General features: G+C 40.2%; 1 long non-coding RNA gene across 2 annotated transcripts in view; it reads right to left on the bottom strand.

Annotated features, from left to right (window-relative positions):
- The window catches only part of LOC112660539 (uncharacterized), a 270043-nt gene that overhangs the window by 25044 nt on the left and 231744 nt on the right, over nucleotides 1–13255 (bottom strand). The window contains exon 22 of one of the 2 annotated variants that reach the window (XR_007406653.1): nucleotides 3940–5618. The exons of the other annotated variant lie outside the window; for it this stretch is intronic. This is a non-coding gene — a long non-coding RNA (uncharacterized LOC112660539). Of the gene's footprint in view, nucleotides 1–3939; nucleotides 5619–13255 lie in introns of those variants that run through there. 2 annotated transcript variants of the gene reach the window in all.

Here is a 13255-nt window from a genome sequence, read left to right as displayed (position 1 = left end):
CACTAAGAGGAGCCGTGAGATAGGGGCTGCAGAGGTAGCCGAGGGCCAGCTCTGAGGGCCCTTGAGACCCCATCACCTGAAGGAGGTGGGAGCTATGGAATGAGCTTAGTTCAGTGGAGTGACATGATCAGATGGGAATTTGAAAAGAAAGGGACAGCGGTGTGGAAAGTCTGGGTCAGGACTCCTCTGGAGGCAGGGAGGCTTGCGGGTCGTCCCACGGCAAGTGGGAGGTAGGAATGGGAAAGGAGGGGGTTAGTTCTAACCAGGGGCAATTTTGAAGAAACCATTAAACAGAAGGCGGTGGCAGGATTTGGGAGGAAAGGAGACAAACTCTGATTTGAGCAGCTAGCTGGGTGATGGCTCAGGAAAAAGGGATCCTAGAGAAGTGGCAGTTTGGAGCTTGAGGGTGATGAATTCAGAGAAGGATTGCCAAGAAAAGGATCCTAGCTCTTGTGCCTTCCTTTTCTGTCTAGTTGCTTAGTGTACTGTAGCCTTATGAAAAATACAGCAGCCTCAGAGAAAATACTGGTGGTCAATAAAAGTTAAATGTGGGCAGCCCGGGTGGCTCAGCGGTTTAGCGCTGCCTTTAGCCCGGGGCATAATCCTGGAGACCTGGGATCGAGTCCCACGTCCGGCTCCCTACATGGAGCCTGCTTCTCCCTCTGCCTGTGTCTCTGCCTCTCTCTCTCTCTGTGTCTCTATGAATAAATAAATAAAATCTTAAAAAAAAAAGTTAAATGTATTTATTTATTTTGATAGGGCTTACCATTTTTATTACAAAAGTATTATAGTTGCAGTAAATTTAGAAAATACAGGTAAGCAATAAATAAATAAATAAATAAATAAATAAATAAATAAATAGTGGTTACCCAAATACAATCTTAAGTTGACTTGTCACATTTTGCCTTATATATCCAGTTTTCCCCCCAGCATGTATGTGTATATACATATATAAATATGTATGAGCACTTTTTTCCTAAAACCTTGAGTAATATTCTCGTGACTCTATATTAACCCATTTTTCAATAACATTAATAATTCTACAAGATCATTTTGGAAACTGCATGGTATTACATTTATGAATGTGCTGTATCTTACGGAACTGCTGTGTTCCTGCTGTGGCCATTTGGGTCGTTTGTAATTTTTTTACTGGTATAAACAACATAATGATACAGTAATTAGAATTTAAATTTACTAATTAATCTTTGGCTTTTTCATTGTCCAATTTAGATTATGAAATCAAGTTTGGGCATGCGATGTTTTAATAAAATGGTTGTGCAAAGAACAGTTGTTTTTAAAATGCTCTGAAAGAAATAGATAATGTTCTCTGGTTCTCAGGTATGAGAACCAATGGATGTAAGCGCCTATTAGAGGAAAATAATTATACAGGAAATTGGTGGGGCTATTAGAGAGGAAGTGGAATGAAAACTATTTTTGAGTTGAATCACCCTCTATTTTCAGGGAGAACAGAGACCATATTTCCTAATGGGATTCCTTTGCTTTAATGACTTTATCAACGTCTCTCTAAGGAGCATTGAATGTGATCAACTATCCAAAATGACCTAGGAATTGATCAGCCTTGTAAATAACTGCAACCCTAGTTAAGTTCAACTTCCTTTTGATTGTATACAAGGAGTCCTATACATACATTTAAAAATATTTTTTTTCTTATTTAGAAGGAGCGCTTGGGGCTAGAACACATCTTATAGACTTCCTACCCCCCCCCCTTTTTAACTAGGCTCCACATGGGCATGGAGCCCAACACAGGGCTTGAACTCACAACCTGAGACCAAGACCTGAGCTGAGATCAAGAGCCGGATGCTTAACTGACTGAACCACCTAGGCACCTAGACTCTTCCTTTTTTGACAGATCATTGCCCCTTCCTCAGAATTCCTACTGACTACACTCTCTGCTAGGTGCCCTTGTCAGGCCTCTAGTAGTCAAACAGCTGAAATTCTTCTTCCCCCGTGAAGATGCTGCAGAGGATTTGGAGGAGATATTTCTGGCTTGTCTGGACAAGGCTAGATTCTTGATACCAGAGCAAAATGAATATAGCAGGCCAGTGATAGAGGCATGGTCTCCGTCCAGACAATAGAATGCATGGATTCCCCCAAAGTGTTTGGAAAAGCACCCAGAGTTGTGAACACCATAAAATCTTTGCTGGATGTAGGTATGTCTCAACAGTTTCAACCCCTTTCCTATTGCAAATATTTTCTTTTCTACAATAAAAAGGATAGCATAACCTAACCCCACACATAATTGTAAAAGATGGTGACCTTAATATAACATAAAGGAGAACTTAGGAAAATTACTTATGATAAAGAAGCAAGCACTGTAGCCAGATTCTTGCACTCACATGTAGAATCATTGTGACTGTGGCAGCTAGAAATGCAGATTGACACTGGAATGTGTTAATGGCTCAAATACCACATGTGGTATCACCATTGGTGAGGTGATCTTCCAAAATGGTACAGACTGCTGGGTGAAGTTATAAGTGAAACAACATCCGACCTTTCCTGCATTTATATGGTAATGGCATTCCTAGGAAATAACAGTGCATTTAGAACTATTCAAAAATACTGTTTTTCTTGTAATAAAAATAAGGTTAGGCTCAGATCTTTGTAAACATGGTTCTCACTTGGCAATGACATTCAAAGCTTGTCTCTGATAGCCAAAAGCTCTTTGCTTGCCCGACCCACATATTACTGGACTCTTCTAATCCCAGGATCCTGGCCAGTTGTATCCCATTCACTGTGCAAACCAAAATACCCACAAAATTACAAAATGTTCCTTTAGGGCAGTAGATGTCTTCTATCTTTACCCCAACCACCGTTTTAACATATTCTGACTCTTTCTGACATAGAAGGATTTGCTTGGGAGGGGAAGAGAAAGATCAACCTGAACTACTGGATCATGATTGGATCATGATTTTTTTAAATTGTGGTAAAATATACATCTAATACAATTTACAGTTTAATGAATTTTAAGTTCAGTGGTAAGTACATTTACATTGCTGTGTAGCCATTACCAGCATTTTTATCTCCATAACATTTTCATCTTCTCCTCCAGATATTTTTTTTAAAAGAAATCATGTAGTGTGTTTTATTTCTAGTTTTCCTAGGTCTTTCCAGTGCCACCTACCTTGGGCATTGGTCTGTTTCTTGATTCCGATTCTGGCCAGATTTGTGACTCAACATTTGGTCAAGTTGGCCAACCACTGACATCTGCTTAATCTGCCCACCTTCCTACCCCAGTCGTGTGGTATCTATACATCTCCCCACTCCTTCAGGCCTTGGCCTTCTAGAGCTTGGTGCTGTGATAAAGGTTGAGTAACCCTGTAATTCCTCATTACTCCACATTCCAGAAAATTCACCTCTCCTTTGATAAATCATTTCACATTAGTTGGGTAATTTTAGGCCTTCTCATAGTCAACCTTACATTCTTGCTTTATTTGTCTATACCTGCCTGTCTGAATAACACTTACATTGTTAGGCTTTGTAGTCATTAGAAGAGGCAACTGGGAGGGGTGGAAAGGGCACTGGACTTAGAGACATGAGTGTAATTCTAATTTTAGCTGGGTGACCAAGCTGGATGACCACACTGGATGACTGAGTGAAAGAACCTTCACTGCTCTGAGGCTTGTTTTCCTCCTATGAAAAACCAGAGGGCTGGTCCCTAGATAAACTCCAGCCTTAAAAATGCAAGTTTATAGGGGCACCTGGGTGGCTCAATTGGTTAAGTATCTGACCCTTTATCTCAACTCAGGTCTTGATCTCAGGGTCTTAAGTTCATGCCCACATTGGGCTCCATGCTGGGCATGGCGCTTAATAAAATAAAATAAAAAATAAAATAAAATAAAAATAAAATAATAAAATAAAATTAAAAAATAAAATAAAATTATAAATTAATTTCGTATAAAAGATAGTATCTACCTATTTCATAGGACGTTCATGTCAGGTGTAAGTGAAAATCATAAAAGTATAAGGTATTATTAAGTAGCCTTGACAGTACTAAAAGATGCTTTGCACACACTTTTTTAATGATAAAATATACAATAAAACATACAATCAACTAGGAGTCTAAAAACATAAGATTGGATATACTCACCTACAAACCCAGACATGATTTGCTTTATTTAGTAGGGATCTGGTTCTCAATCAATGTTTGCTAAAAGAATGTGCACCGAAAAGTTATAGAAAACCTCAATTTTCAGGTATTTAGGAGATAAGTAATTAACTTATTTAAGCAGGGAACTAAGCATGGAAAGGCACAGAAAAACCCTGAAGTATGCACAGACATATGACCCTGATTTGTGCCTGGCGGTGTGAGAACACAGCTTATCTTTATTGGCCTTTATGATATTATCCTAAAAGTCAGCCTGACAGTGATATTTTTCTATGAAAAGAGAGGCTACCTCCCAAAGGAGCTGTGATAGGAGAGCTGAAGTGTAACATATATTATTGGAGTCCTGCTCCCATTTACAGAGCCCCTACACTGTTTGAGGCTGCTGGTGGAGCCACATCAAAGCCAGAGGCAAAAGGAATAAACGCCATATACTGTGTATAACCATATACAGGGTTTTATGTATTTTTAAAACTAGTTAATGTCTTCAGTGAAAATATTATCAATGAATTTGCTTCCATTAAAGCCAGCAACGTAAAACAATAGTAAAGTCTATTTTTGGTATAAATAAAACATAAACTTGGGGCATCTGGGTGGCTCAGTTGCTTAAGCATCTGCCTTCAGCTTAGGTCATGATCCCAGAGTCCAGGAATCGAGCCCCGCATCAGGTTCCCTGCTCAGCAGGAAGCCTGCTTCTCCCTGTCCCTCTGCCTGCTGCTCTCCCTGATTGTGCTCTTTCTCTCACTGTCAAATAAATAAAAAATTTAAAAACAAAACAAAAACCATAAACTTAAAATGCTAGAAGTTTTTAATACTTTCCAATTTTTCAATATTTCTCAATGTAATGTTCTGAAAAAACATGTGTATAAGGTATTATTGCACTTCATACTGTAATTTAAAACATTAAAACATACACAAAAACTTGTATATTGGGATACACATTTTTCCTTTTGCTTTAGGTTCCAATATGGGTTAGCATAGCACTGTTGGATCTCATTTTCATTTAAAATCTTGTTATTCTATTCATCATAGATTTTTTGTATTTAGTTTCTTTAAAAATATTATATTACACTTTTATCTTCATTACTGAGTTTCTGTGTCCCCTTAAATTTCGTGCCTGAGCTCTTCAGTTGCTTCCTCCAGTCCTGACCTTGATCCCAATCCTCAGTCTCAACAAAGTATACTAAATATAAGAACTGTTATGGGAAGGGTAGGTGTGCTCACTATTCTAGATGAGACATTCAAAACCAACAATCCACAACCCCCAAGTCCAAGTGAGTTAAGGAAGCAACATGTCATAGACGTTGAGCTTTAGGGTTAGATTTGGAATCAAATCCTGACTTGCCTCTTTGCTGGTCTGAGCAAGAAACCAATCTGAGCCTGTTTTCTAATCTCTAAAAGGGAATAAACAATTTTTTTTTTTAGCAAGAGTTAAGTGAAATAACTTACGTAAAGCATCTGGACTTGACAACTGTTAACTTGTCCTCTTCTTTATCTGAGGGATAATAAATTGACTCACCCCTTTTGCGTTGCCCACAGACATGGTCCCAGAAACATCAGCGCCCGGATTTGCACCCAGGTGTCGTGAGTATAAACCCTCCACTGTTCTCACCAAATCACACTCATTAATTCTAGCTGTGGCAAGGCTACCTCTTTCTAGGGATGTATTTCTTATTTAAACTGCCCATGAGAATTTGGATTAGTAGCAGGAACAAGTGGATTACTGAGCTCTTCAGCCCCCCTGAAACAACAAATAGCAATACGTATGAGTTACATCTCCTCTTTCTAATTCTACAAATATTTTTAAATAAGAGCTAGGATGTCTAAAACATTGAAGGGATGCAAGGCACCTGAGCAGTTTTCCAATATAGGAGACAATATGAAAATAGGAACTGGCCATATTTATTAATTGCACACATTTTGGTATGTTCCTTCTGATTATTTAGATTTTATTTCATTTTAAAGGCTGATTCTGGGGGGCCTGGGTGGCTCAGTCAGTTAAGTGTCCGACTCTTGATTTTGGCCCCGGTCATGATCTTGGGGTCTTGGGAGCAAGCGCGGTGATAGGGTCCATGCTTCGTGGGGAGTCTGCTTGAGGATTTTCCTTCCTTTTCCCTTTCCTTCTGCCCCTCCCCCCAGATCTCTCTCTGTCTCTAAAATATTAAATAAATATTTTTAAAAAGGCTGATTCTGTAAAAAAAAATAGAAAATTTCTTAGTAATGGCAGAGCCTGTGCATCTTTCCTAGGGGTGATTAGGTGTGTTTACTATAAAATTGTGCATATACCTATTTGCCACATATATATCATTAAAAATACTTTATAATAAGCAATCTACATGTCTGACAATAAAAGAATGGTTATATAAATTATGGTAAACCATAGACTAATACACTATCATTAAAAATGGTATTTTCAGCGATTATGGGATACAGGCTCCTGGTAAAATGTAAAATGAAAAACATCTGAGCTATGAAACTGTATAATATGAACATCACTTTGTAAAGATTACAAATATATATATTCACACATGCAGAGAAAATAAGATAACAAAATGTTAGCAATTAGTGATGAAATTATAGGGGATTTTTAAGAATTCTTACACAGATTTCCATAGGTAAAAAATATTTTAAAATATGATTTTTATGGTGGACTTTAAGCAGCATCCAAAACAGACCAGCCCAATTTTCCCACCGCGTGGAGAGAGCTAGTGAGACTGTATGCATGGTCTTGCAGAGACTAGAGCTGTAGAAGAATCACCTGGAGTGCTGGCAGCTCTGCACCTTGGTTTTGAGTCCTTTCTGAGACTTAGTAGGCTGGCTATCATTCCTGTGCATTGGTCATTCAATCCTTTCTTGGATTCCATGAACTAATCACTGGTTTTGTAGTTGTTGTTTTTTTTTTCCCCCTAAATTAATTGAGTTGGGTTTTTGGGACTTACAATGAGACAGTAACTAATAAAGAGAATCTTGCATGCCTAAATAGCCCAGGGACATGCTGGCTTTTAACAGAGATGATATCAGACTTCTTTAGGTGTTGTCTACCAGAAAATCAAAGTTCTCCGTTTCTAACACTATGAAATATTGATATATTGAATTCCCTTACATACAATAGAAAAAAAATGTTTGCAGAACATTTGTTAGATGGATGCCGGCAGTCTCATACACCTGAACTTTTTTTTTTTTTTTTTTTTTTTTTACACCTGAACTTTTAATTTATTTGGTATTTGTTCATTTATGTTATCTTCTAACTTTCAATCATAGCTGCAAACCTAAAAAAAGTTAAGGGGGATATAAACTTTTCTTCAATGATCAAATATCCAGCAGGTGTCAGGCACTGAGCTAAGTGCTAGGTTACAAGCGTGAGGCTAAATCCCAGTCTTCAAGGAGTTTATCATCTAGTAGGAGAAGAAAGAAGTTACCAGGCAACTGAAACACAGTGTCTTAGATATTCTGACTTGAAAGCCATGTAAAACTGTGGGTCACCTAATCAGTGCTAGAGGCAAAAGAGAGTCCCCCACAAAAGGTGACATGTTATCAGAGCCTGGAAGATCCACAGATTTAGCTAGCCCTAGGGAGGTGGGCCTAGGGAATAGATGAGGCAGGCCTTTGAGACAGAGGCAAAAACATATCAGAAAGGCCTGGAAGCAAAAGCCAATCCGGGGTTTCAGGTAACCCAATGTGTCTGGATTGCAGAGTACAAGGGCTGAAATGGTAACAGCAAACAGGGGCTAGATCACACAAAAGCATTTGGCTTTAGACTAAGGGCAATGGGGAGTAGGTTTTGAGCAAGAGGGTAAGAAAAATCAGATTTGAGATTTAAAAAATGCTGAGAAGTCCACCTGGGAAGCCTGTGATGTGATGCAGGTTTGAAATGATGGTGGCCCCCTTGACCAAGGTGGTGGCTACAGCAATGGAGAGGAATGGACTAGATCAAGAGAACTTTTGAGAGGTGAAATTGGAGAACTGGGGTCATGAGTTGGATTGGAGGAAGAGAAAGCCAAAGATGACATTCAAGTGTGTCTGGTTTAGGTGCTTTGTTGGAATGGAGGCGCTGCTCACTGGGTTATGGTGGGGTCCTTGCTGGTGCCAGGGGCCTGCGGACAAGCAGGGCAGATGTCCATCAAGGGGTTGGGTATATGGCACTGGTGCTCAGTGGGGAGGTAGGGTGATTTGAATGTTGTTGACTGAATATAGTTAATAATTGCAACAGTGGATAAGATTACTCAGGGGGAATGGATGAGAATACCAAAGGAGAATATGTTGTAGAAGAAAATGACTGAAGTGAGGACAAATCTCTGGGCAACCTCAACATTGAGAAGATACTGCTTTTTTGTGGCCATTCCAGGCAAGCAGCCTGGTCTCTGGATCTCCACACCAAGACACAGGTCCCTGTGGACAGCGGCATGGATTGTCACACATCCTGTGAACGAAGCATGTGATACAACAAAAATGGAAAATCTACAAATGAGAAAGAAAAAACAATTTCTTAGTATCCCAGTATCCCACACCTGTTTTCCTGACTTCATCTGGATTTCTTCACAGGGCTCATCATCAATGCTGAGTCATTCCCAGAGTGCTGAGGGTTCCTGGGATTCACCTTTGGCTTTTTGTTTCTGGGACAAGGTGAGAGTCAGTGTCATGCTTGAAGCAAACGCACGCTGAGTTTGAGGGGCCACCGACATTGCAGCTTGAGGAACTGCTGCCTGTTCAAGAGCTTCAAGGGTATGAAGGCGACTTCAGAAGGATTAATACTTGACTTTCTTGCTAGCAGTCTGAAATTTTTGTATCTTGGGCCCCTTCAATCTGTTATTTCTTGGGCTTGTTTTGAAAGCAGAGCTCAAACTTCTTTTTGAGGAAGGGTGGAATTAAAATTCAGCAGATTGTTCATGCTGTGTAAATAAACTCCTCCCCAGAAAGTGAAGTAATCCTTTTCCTCGGGGAGTATAGAACTACTTAGGATCACTCACTGTTGTCCTTGCGTGCAAAGCTCAATCTCTGTGGTACCTTTGCTTTCCTACAGGAGGAAGTCAGGGGCTGTTACCTTCATGTCTGTCACATGCATTCATTTTTACTACCATATCAGAATGTTTGGGGATTTATAAGTAAATGTTTCTTGATGTGTGATCTCCCTAAAGCAAATACAAAACTGCTATGATCTTGATGGATCACATGGATCCATCAGGGAATATAGCATGTGGTTAAACTAGCAAAGACACAGCAAGCACTGTAGCAAATATTGTCATTCAATAATCAATTGACACCAATCACCAATGAGGTTTCTTGCTATTTTGTGTCCCTTCCCCCTCATTTCTCATTGTTCGAAGGCTGTAAATGCTCCCGTAAATTATCATGTGAGAGGCCCCAGGTTGGTCAAGAATAGCATTTTTTTCATACACGTTTCCTCTGAACAACAGGGTAGCTCCCTATTTTGTCCTGATCTGTTAATCTGACGCTACTTTATACAGGATAAATAGGCAAACATTCTGATTTCTCTTTTCTGGCATTTATCAGACTTCAGTGGGATGCTTTCAACAAAGAGCTGATGTAACTCAGTTCTGACCTTCCTGAACATGTGGGAATGTCATCTTCAAGGCCAACAGGCTCTGGCCACAATGTACTCTTTTGTAAACTGAATCATCACACACTTTTGGTGACAGTAATTATTCTCAGAATAATATAAGAATTAAGGATTGCATTGCCTGGTCAGAGATATCTGGCCAAACACTTGACAATATTATTAAAGAAAAGGCATGGCAGTATATGTTTCTAAACAAATTTAAGAAAATAGTAATGTTGTTCTCTAGCTTCTATAAAATGGGCCTATTGTATTGTTACTTTGATTACACCGGGGACCCTGATGATGTATAAAATGTACTCATAGAACATGAAAATGTAACTCCAATGTGGTGTAAATTTGCTCTAAAACTAATATACTGGTGATAATAAACATTAAACATTTAACTAACAACAATTTTGATTTTTTTCTCAGAATAGAAAAGCTTTTTGGTGGCATTTCAGAAGGCTCAGATTTCTTTAAAACATCTGTCTAGGGAAATTTGAACTAATTTCTCTTTTATTTCCCTTTTGTAAAAATTCCCATTAGTAAGCAAATGCATTCAAAACCATTCCCTTGATCTTATAACGGCATTTTGTAAGAATACTCTCAGCTTTTCCTTTTTGTCCTACAGACTGAAAGTGCTGGGGTGGGGTGTCTGAATGACATGTGGGAATGAAGGCAACCGGGAGGTTGGGGTCTGCTGAGCTTGGCAAGGGCCTGTCTGCCCTTCTGGTAGTGGCACAGTAGACACATGGGGTGGGGGGTTTGGCTTCATCCTTTCTGTTTCTGACCCTGCTTCCAAGGACATATTACAAGAAGTGAAGCCTTCTCGAATTTATTTAAAACTGTAATAGAAACAAAGAATGATATTAAAATGCCAGTTTCTTGATACATCACAGTATGGCACTCTTCTTCCAAAACCCAAATAGCTCCTGCAAAACCAACCACCTACCCTAAATTCAGTCACCCGCATCCTTACATTTCCCCCAGCACCCTAGGGTCATATCAGGTCAAAGTCATGCTGAGATCAGAAACATTCCCTTCACTAAGTGGGGCAGGGACCCATTTGGTTTATCTGCTAGAACCTTGCTGAGACTATCTTCTTCTACTGACATTTAATGGGGTCATCGGAGAATTTAACTTTCTCTCTTTCCTCATCTCTTTTCTTATCTATTTCCTTCATAACTCTTAAACCAATGTTAGAAAGAAATTTGAAGTGTATAATGGCTACAACATATTAAGCACTTACTATGTGGCAGGCAGGGTGCTAAGTATGTTATATGTGTAATTGCATCTAATCCCACGCACATTAGGGAGTTTTAGTTTTACTTTACAGTAAGGAAACTAAGGTTCACTAAAGTTCATTAACTGGCCCAAGATCAGTCAGTGAGTAAGCGATGAGGCTGAGATTAGAACTCAAGTCTATTACACTGAGAGCCCATGCTCGTCATAACCACCAAGTAATCTGATTTTCCGCCTTGGCCATCGTTCTTGTCTGCGTACCTTAATATTCTCATTAGGTACCTCTGGCTGCTGAGATGTCTCCCCCTCCTGTGGCAACTCATGCTTGGGACCTTGCCTAACATTCTTCTCCACTTTCACACTTATCCTCACTTATTCAGCGAATTTCATCGAATACTTCTTTTTGCAGGAAAGCCACTCTGAAACTAGAGCTCTCCCAGGGGAAACCAAAGCCTCCTTCGAAACCATGTTCTAATCTGGATTGCTATGGAGGGAAACTTAAAAAAAAAAAAAAAAAACCCTTGTCCCCCCAGGCTTCTATTCTTGGATGGGTTTGGGTCTCTCGTTGGTTCAGAAATTCTTCATCCTCATTTATAGACTCTCTGAGGGAGTGGCTCATTCCAGCATAGCCCATCCTCATTCTGCCCATAGCGGCTTCCCTCTGGTCTCCACATCCCCCACAGGGCTTGCAGCAAGACAGGACAGCTGTGGGGCCCGCTCTGAGTTGGGGCACGCGTGTATGTCCCCAGACAGGATGTGTTCTCATCCTCTGAAAAACCTAATGGCTGCTTCCTTGTTTCGGCCACATTCTTTAGCTAAATAAATCTTTTGGGTACAACTGAGACAATCTGTGCCCTGAAATTGGGAGTGGTTTGGAAAAATGACCTCAACTGTTAGATTCCAAAGATCTATGCTCCCAGGTCCACTTACATTATATGTAGCAAAGAACTCTTTCCCTCTGTCTACTTTTCTCTCCAGCTCCCTGCAAACATACTGTATCTTATTTGTATTCCATGTGGCTCAAATTTCAAGTACTATTCGTTAGGGATATTGAACTCTAAATACATGTAGATGCTTCTGTCTACATATTCAGATAGTGCACAGTTTCTTCTATTATTAACATCTTGCATTAGCGTAGTATATTTGTTATAATTGACAAACCGACATTGATACATTATCATGAAACAGAGACTTTAGTTTGCATAGGGTTCAGTCTTGGTGTGGTATTGTCCTGTGGGTTCTGACAGGTATATGTCATATGTCCATCACTACAGTATCTTACAGAATAGTCTCACTGCCCTAAATATACTCTGCCCTCCACCTCTTCATCCCTGACCTCCTGGCAGCCACAGATCTTTTTCTTGTCTCTATATTTTTACCTTTTCTACCAACATCATATAATTGGCCAAATGGATTTTGATCCTCAGGACAACCCTGTGGCTAGGTAATGTTTACTACCGTCATGGTAGAGGAGATACATTCAGGGAGATGGAGTGACGCATTTCAGATCCCATGAACCGAGGGTGCCAAAGCCAGAACCAGCCAGCCAATGGCATGGACAGTGGCAGGTCTCAGGGGTTAATTGCTGAGGACAAAGATGTGAGGCCCCAGGAAGCCTCTTAGCTCAGGTACTTTATTTTCTAATGGCAGGTAGGAGGAGGAAAATTGCACATCTTCAAAGAAAACTGGATGTCTGATATTTGTTAGGCGAGACTCTGAGGTGACTTCAGAGACAATGGGTCCAGCGCCCCATAATTAAGAGGGAAGGCCAGCCCCTGCCAGTCTGACTCAGAAGGCTTACTGAGTCATCCTGTTTGTCCTCTCTGCTGCTATTTATGGGCTTCCCAGTTGCTGATATTTGTTGGTTAAAGGCTCACACAACCAGTCTTGCCTAAAGCAGTATCACTTATGGGGTGTTGAGAATAAATAGGGTGACAGGTGCTGGGGGAGAGTCATTTTTAAGAATCTTTCATAGCTGATTCTTTTTTAAAGCTCTCTAGGCTTAAGATACGACTATTCTGAAAGAAAATGAAGGCAGAGACCCTTTCTGTCCAGAGCTGTTGAATGCTAGGACTTTCTGGGGGTGCTGGCTTTGGCAGAGGGGGCAGGTCAGCATTAGTGAAGCTGTTGATGAGGACAGCCCAGGAAATCAGGGAATGAGACAATGGGAGAAAAAGACTGGAATGCCGCCACCACTGAGGCAACTTAGGTGTGTTTATCACCAGAAAGAGGCAATGATAACAACAAAACCCTCGTAGGCCATGCCATTCTTGAGTCTGCTGGGGACAGATGGCTCATGCAGATGGAATGACCAGAGAAAGATTAATGCAGGG

Source organism: Canis lupus, chromosome 2 (assembly GCF_003254725.2).
Source record: "Canis lupus dingo isolate Sandy chromosome 2, ASM325472v2, whole genome shotgun sequence".
NCBI lineage: Eukaryota > Metazoa > Chordata > Mammalia > Carnivora > Canidae > Canis > Canis lupus.
The sequence above is the reverse complement of the archived record's forward strand: the minus strand, read 5'-3'. Positions and strand labels throughout refer to the sequence as shown.